Source organism: Humulus lupulus, chromosome 1 (assembly GCF_963169125.1).
Source record: "Humulus lupulus chromosome 1, drHumLupu1.1, whole genome shotgun sequence".
NCBI lineage: Eukaryota > Viridiplantae > Streptophyta > Magnoliopsida > Rosales > Cannabaceae > Humulus > Humulus lupulus.
In genome coordinates, this window is record NC_084793.1 from 272,118,371 (window position 1) to 272,126,413 (window position 8,043).

Consider the following 8,043-nt stretch of genomic DNA (forward strand, 5'->3'; position numbering starts at 1 on the left):
GTTATTTTCTCTTCTTCTCTCTTTATCTATCTCATGTGTTGAGAATTTCCCACACTAGTCTAGGTGGTTCTAAGGATACATTGTGTTATCCAGATTTCCGGATAGCGTTTAGATGGATAGCCTCGGGGAAGCAGAATTATCAAAGTCTTTCACAAAGGGTGACCAGGGCTCGCGGATGGACAGAAAGGCTTCGCCTCTCCCGTTTAGTGTCTAGCACACTCTTTCAAGCAACCGCGACCCGGAAGCTCGTCAATTCTCCCAGACTCCCGAAGGGATATCCTTCAGGGAAGGTCCTTCCAGGAGAAGCTCTTCAGGGTACCTTCACGGATACAGTTCCGTGCCTCGCACGGAAGAAAACCAAGCGGTCGAGTCACGGAGGAGGCATAGTTGGAATGATACTCACCTGACACAGGATCCCGCCTGACAGGTCAAGGCCGCACACATCCCAGCACGCCTAAAAGTGCCTTTCCGCCTACTGTTCCGCTGACAGCCTGGAAAAGACAGCTGCCTTTTGACATTCCCCATATTTTCATGTAATTATACCTACGTAGAGCCTTGTAGCCATGCTACTAGGGTAATTGTATCCCCTATTTACGGCTGGTGTAATTAAGACTCGTGGGGGTAGAGTAAAACCCTAATCCAAAACCCTAGCTATAAAGACCTCCTCATTTTACGATAGGGGAGAGGGCCAACAAGTTACAGAGCAAGAACTCTGCCAAAATCTCTCTAGCTTCATCTTCTTCAAGAGAACCCGAGAGAAACATTGTGAGTTTGTGAGGTTCTTGTACACCAGCCATTTTACTGTAATTCTCTACAAGTATAATAACATCGACTCGTGGACTAGGGCTCGTTAACGCCTGAACCACGTATAAAACATGTTTGTCTATTTATATTTCTGCACTTCTACAGTTCTTATCTTTTTATTATTTTGTTTGTATTCGTTTCCGAAAAACTCGGTAAACATTTTGGTGCTTTCATTGAGAGCTGTAGGGAGTTGTTAGTCAGCTCTTTTTCTGTGTACGTTTTTTGTATTCACTCCGTACTGAAAAGATGGTGACTACGAGAAAATCCGCGGTTGACAAGAATGCTAGGGTCAACCCCGATACTATGATGGAAGATGCGGTACAAAACGAACCCTCGGTAGCCCAGACCGAAGGAGAAAGTACTCACGACTCGGACTACCAAGGTGAAGACCCGACATCACGCCAGGATCGGGTCAGTACTGAAGATACGACATACTTAGAAAACGAAGAAGAGTATGTCCGAGACGGTTACTACAAAGATGGCTACTACTACGAGAAGGATCCAGAACTGGTCCAAGTAGCCGAAGAACTGGTGGCCACTAAGGTCAAGCTTGCTGAGCAGGAGCGCGTCTCCGAAAAAATGCAGCGCATGATGGAGCGCCTCCAAAGCAAGTTCGGAGATCTAGGCGACTCGGACGAGGACGCCTCTGTTTTAGGTGGTGCTGATGCCACCATGCCGGATCCAGCCGCTGCTGGACCATCCAAAGCCGCCCCTAACAAGGGCAAAGAAAAAGTTGGGGAGCCTGTGCGCACTAACGCCCCTACACCTCCTAAAGGCGTGAATCACCAGGCCGACTGCCCCCCCCCCCCCCCGCGCGCAGAAGGTCTCTGGCGCTCCTAAGCCCAGACGTCCTTCAGCCCCAAGGGGGCACTCTGTGCCTAGAGGGCCCGGTGCTAAGGCACCCAGGCCTAGGGGAAGGAACAACCGCCCCAGTGATTCCGTCAACCAGGACGGTCGAGCTGCAGACACGCACTCCGAAGATAGCTGGTCCACTGTGGACCTAAGAAGAAGGTTGGAGGCCAAGTATGAAAAGGCCAAAGGAGAAAAGGCCCGGCCTCGCGGAGATGACCTGCGAAATCATCTCAACGACAAGCTCCGGGGACGTGACCTCCCGGAGAGCGATATAAAGAGGCTCGAGGAACAGATCGCTGCCTTGACCAAGCTGGTCCGGAAGCAAAGTGGGGCCCTGTCAGACTCTGAGGAGGAAGACCCGGAACCATGTATTCGGAGGATCGCGGAAACGCCCCTCCCGGAGAACTTCAAAATGCCTCATATAGAATTATATGAGGGGAGGAAAGACCCGCGCACCCATCTAGCTAAATACAACAAGATGATGCAAGTGGCGCGCGTCAGTGAGGATGCCAAATGCATGTGCTTCTCACTCACCCTTACCAAGTCCGCGGAGGACTGGTGGAAAAGATTAGCTCCCGGATCCATCCACAGTTGGAAGGAGCTACAGTCCGCATTCAGGAGGCAGTTCATTGCTGCCCGGGACCACGACATGGAGGTTGGTTCCTTAACCAACATCAAGCAGCTACCCAATGAGAGCCTCAAAGCTTTCATTCAAAGAATGATGGAAGCTGCTGCTAAGACCAAGGTCAGCGATGACATGAAGCTGATCGCCCTTCAATCGGGGCTTACCGTCGGCTCCCTGCTATGGGGAGAAATGCAAAGGAGACGAGCAGAAACTTTGTCCGAATTCATATCAAAAGCTCAGGGAATCATCAACCTTGAGGATGCCTACCAACAGGCCTTTGGAGTTCCCCCAGCTCTGACGCCCTCCGTGACTGCACCGAGCTTTGCTTCGCAAGCTCCCGCACCAGCCCTCACGCTTCCAGGAGCCCAGTTCACTCCAAGCGTGTATGGGCCTTCCGTGTCTGCTCAGACGCCGAGTCAAACCCATTTCTCTGGGTACGGAGCTGTACAAACCGGATGTAGTATCGCTCCCGGCCCGTCGCAACCGCAAGCGGAAGGCCCAGAACAAAATCTGAGCCAATCGCGGAATAAACGAGGCGGAAGAAACTCCAACCGGGGGGACCATTCAAAGAAACCCCGGAAGGACTATGAGCCCAAGTTCACGGAGTACACCAGTTTGATAGACTCACGAGAGAAGGTCTATCGGGCGACCTGTAATATGGTCAACTACAGGAAGCCCCCGAAAGTGTCTCACGGGGGAAGCCTCGCGGATCTTGCCATGCATTACTGTATGAGACCCGGAGCTGAATCTTGCGAAGCAAAGCTTTACAGCGGTCACGGAGTATGCTGCAAAGGACTTGTCAGGAAGTTGGGGGTGTTCCGGCGTAGCTCTCTGAATGTGCCTCAACCCCCAGTCCTGTTCATCGCTGGGCTACACAGGAGATAATTTTCATGATGCATAATGGCAGACATTTTCATGGAAATTTTCACATAACCACATAATGCACACATGACACGTAATGCAAATATGTTCATGGCAACAAATCAACCTAAGTTTAACAATTTAAAATTTTCAAACACAATGCTAACACATAAGTGGTGTTCTCTGTATGTTTTGTTCAAGGGGCATATCGCTATGCCTTAGCCATGTATACCCCCCCAAGTGAGCGTGGGGTCCGGACGTCTCCGGACCGCGTGGTCACTTGTTAAAACGCAGCTTGGAACAAATGGATAAAAAATGCAGTAAAAGCGGAGTGAATCTCTCCGTGTTTTATTAAATTAGCCTGTTAGGCATGTGTTTTACAGCTGGGAGGATTATCTCCATACTTTACATTTTTGCTACGTCCACCAAGGACTTTCGACTAGATAGTCAGAGGCCTACTGATAGTAACGGCGGAGGTGCTCCGCGTTCCAGGCGCGCGGTACTTTAGATCCATCGAGTCTCTTTAAGTGATACGTCCCATGGCCCACTTTTTCTTGGACTTCATAGGGGCCTTCCCAGTTGGGTCCGAGGACTCCCACTCCCGGACCCTGCGTAGCAGGAAATACTCTCCGTAGGACAAGGTCCCCAACTTTGAATGCACGGCTCTTGACTCTTGTGTTGAAGTGTCGGGCTATCTTGCCTTGGTACATTTTGAGTTGGACCTGTGACTGCTCCCGGAGCTCTTCGATCATGTCCAGGGACTCCTGGAGAAGGGCGTGGTTCCGGGTAGGGTCGTAGGTGTCCTGCCTGTGAGAGGGGATCATAGTTTCTACTGGGATGACGGCCTCGCAACCGAAGGTCATGGAATAAGGTGTGTGCCCCGTTGAAGTTCTCTCTGTTGTGCGGTAGGCCCAAAGTACTCGCAGAAGCTCTTCCGGCCAGTGAGCCTTGCATGCTTGGAGTTTTTTCTTCAACGTGGTCTTTAAGATTTTGTTCACTGCTTCCACTTGCCCATTAGCTTGAGGTCTGGCGACTGCGGAAAAGCTTTTGATGATTCCATGCGAAGCACAGAAGTCCGTGAAATGCTCACTATCAAATTGCTTCCCGTTGTCGGACACAATTTTTCGTGGAAGCCCGAAACGACACACTATATTCTTGATGACAAAGTCCAGTGCTTTCTTAGACGTGACCGTGTTCATAGGTTCAGCTTCAGCCCATTTGGTGAAGTAGTCTACCGCGACTATGGCATACTTCACTCCACCTCTTCCAGTTGGAAGGGAACCTACTAGGTCAATGCCCCAAACAGCGAACGGCCAAGGGCTGGTCATTAAGGTAATTTCTGTAGGCGGCGCTCGCGGAACCTTGGCGTACCTCTGGCACTGCTCACATTTTCTGACATAATCCACACAATCCTTCTTCATGGTGGGCCAGAAGTATCCTTGACGAAGGATCTTTTTGGAGAGGCTCAGCCCGGAGGTATGGTCGCCACAGAAGCCTCCGTGAATCTCATGGATGATGGTGCTGATTTCGGTTCCGGAAACACACCTAAGGAAGGGTATGGACAACCCCCTGTGGTAAAGCTTTCCATCCATAACCACGTATCGGGGAGCTTGATATTGGAGCTTTCTTGCGTCAGCTTTATCAGTGGGGAGCTCTCCGGTGGTGAGAAATCTGAGGATGGGTCCTATCCAGGAATGGGAATGGTCGATGATGGCATTTACCCTCTGTGTCTCAGTACTAGGTGCTTCTAAGTGCCCGATGGGCACTAGGCCATATTGTTCAATCTCCGGGTCTGTTGCAAGCTTGGCCAGTGTGTCCGCGAGTGAATTCTGGTCCCGGGGGACCTGGCGGATTTGGTAGCCTTTGAAATGCTGCAGGAGGCCACGGGAGAGAGACACGTAGGCAGCCATTTTTTCGCCTTTCGTCTGGTATTCTCCAGATATTTGGTTTACCACAAGTAGGGAGTCGCTGTATACTTCGATTTTTTGGGCTCCGACTTCTCTGGCCAGTTGTAATCCAGCTAGCATGGCTTCGTGTTCTGCCTCGTTGTTGGATGCTAGGAACGTGAAACGGATGGCGCTCTGGAGCTGATGTCCTTGGGGAGAAATTAGGATAACCCCTGCTCCAGCTCCTTTTTCATTTGAGGCTCCGTCTACATAGACCTTCCATGTGGGAAGTTCCGGGACAGGATCCTCCGGGAGGTCATTCATTCCTGAGCATTCCACAATAAAGTCCGCGAGAGCTTGGCCTTTTATGGAAACACATGGCTGGTAGCGGATGTCAAACTGGCTCAGTTCCATGGCCCATTTAAGTAATCTGCCAGAAGACTCGGGCTTCTGCAAGACTTGCCGGAGAGGGTGGTTGGTGAGTACTCTGATGGTGTGCGCCTGGAAATAGGGCCTTAGCTTCCGCGAAGCGATTAGCAAGCAGAGGGAGAGTTTCTCGATCATTGTATATCTGGACTCGGCGTCCAGTAACCTCTTGCTCACGTAATACACAGGGAGCTGGAGACGGCCGTCTTCCCGGACGAGAGCGGCACTTACGGCATGCTTTGTCACAGCTAAGTACAAGAACAACGCCTCTCCTTCGACAGGTTTGGACAGAATGGGAGCTCGAGTTAGATGTTCCTTGAGGTGTTGGAAGGCTGCTTCGCATTCGGGGGTCCACTCGAACCTCTTGTTTCCTCGCAACACATTGAAGAAAGGGACACATTTGTCAGTGGCCTTAGATACGAAGCGGCTGAGAGCAGCTATCCTTCCGGTAACGCTTTGGACATCCTTATGCTTTCGGGGAGAAGGCATATCTATGAACGCCTTAATTTTCTCAAGGTTGGCCTCCACTCCGCGGGAGCTGACAATGAAACCGAGGAACTTCCCAGACGAGACCCCGAAAGTACATTTCTTCGGATTCAGTTTCATTCCGTACTTTCGGATCACAGCGAAAGCTTCCTCAAGGTCGTCACTGTGGTCCCCAGAGGTCTTGTATTTCACCAACATGTCGTCTACATACACCTCCATGTTCCTCCCCAGCTGGTCCTTGAACATCTTGTTTACTAGACGCTGGTATGTCGCCCCAGCATTCTTCAAACCGAAAGGCATGACCACGTAACAGTAGACACCCTTGTCCGTGAGGAAGCTGGTGTGTTCCTGGTCCGCGACATGCATCTTGATCTGGTTGTATCCGGAGTATGCATCCATGAAGGATAAGAGTTCATACCCGGAAGTAGCGTCTACCATCTGATCGATTCGCGGAAGAGGGAAACAGTCTTTTGGGCAGGCTTTGTTCAGGTCCGTGAAGTCAATACACATTCTCCAGGACCCATTGGGTTTCGGGACCAGAACCGGGTTGGCCAACCACACGGGATAGAGTGACTCCTGGAGAAAGCCTATGGACATCAGCTTGTCCACTTCAGCTTTGACTGCTTCGGCAATCACTGGGTCCAACGGCCTCCTCTTTTGGCGAACTGGAGTTGCAGATGGGTCTATGTTGAGTGCGTGGCACGCAACATTAGGATTAATCCCCGTCATATCAGCGTGGCACCATGCCAGGATATCCTGATTATTCTTCACAGTGGCCACGATCTTTTCTCGAATGGCCGATGGAAGGTTTTTCCCCACCTGAATGACTTTGGTGGGATCTCCCGAGTTGAGGATCACCTCTTCGACTTCCTCCATCGGCTCTATCGCCCTCTCGACCCCCACACTAGGGTCGAGTTCGTCAACGTATGCCCCTTGGGCACCCCCAGTTTCTGGTAAATCCTCTGCCAAAGGTGTGGCAACAATCGCCTCCTGGACCGTGTAGACGGATCGGACGGAGACGTTATAACAGCTTCGTGCACTTCGTTGGTCTCCCCGGAGGGTGCCGATACGCCCGTTGTCGCATGGAAACTTCAAGCATAAGTGGCGTATCGAGGTTATGGCCCCAACCTCGATTAGGACCGGTCGGCCTAGGATGGTATTATACGCCGTGGGGCAGTCGACCACCACGAATGTGCAGTGCTTGAAGGCACAAGCGTCGTGGTCTCTTCTGAGGGTGACTGGAAGTTGAATTTTGCCTAAGGGCATGAGTGCATCCCCATTGAACCCCTGAAGCTGGATGGGGCATGGGGTCAGATCTATCTCGGTTAATCTGATCGCTTGGAAGGCAGCTTTGAAGAGGATGTTTACGGAGCTTCCATTATCGACTAGGATCCGTGACACCTTCTTATTGGCGATCTGGGCTTCCACGACGAGGGGATCGTTGTGGGGGAAGTGCACATGTCGGGCATCATCTTCCGTGAAGGTGATGGGAAGATCCATCATTTGGGGACGCTAAGCAGGTGACTGAACCAAGGCGCACATCTCCCCGGTGTGTTCTAACTCCCTCAAGTACCTTTTCTGGGAGTTGCGGGTGCTTCCGGCAAGGTGCGGTCCTCCGGAAATGGTGGCTACGTGTCCGTCAACGGGTGGTGGAGCAAGGCCAGGCGGATATGGTTTTCCGGGTCCTGGAGTCAACACGGCAATGGGTGCCGAAGAGGTCGGAGCAGGAAGCGCTGGGAACTGAGATCCAGGAGCTTGGGGGTGACCGGCTCCAGGAGCACTAGCGGTCCCCCTCTGTCCCGGAGAGTACGCAGCTCCGTGAACTACTCCCTGTCCGGGATAGATTATGGGTATCCTCACCCATTGACCGAGGTGTCCCGCTCTTGCCAGGGACTCGATCTCATCCTTCAGCTGAAGGCATTCGTTTGTGGTGTGCCCCACGTCTCCGTGGAACTCACACCTCTTATTTGAGTCTCGCGGACGCCTTCCCCCGTGAGACACTTTCGGGGGCTTCCTGTAGTTGACCATATTACAGGTCGCCCGATAGACCTTCTCTCGTGAGTCTATCAAACTGGTGTACTCCGTGAACTTGGGCTCATAGTC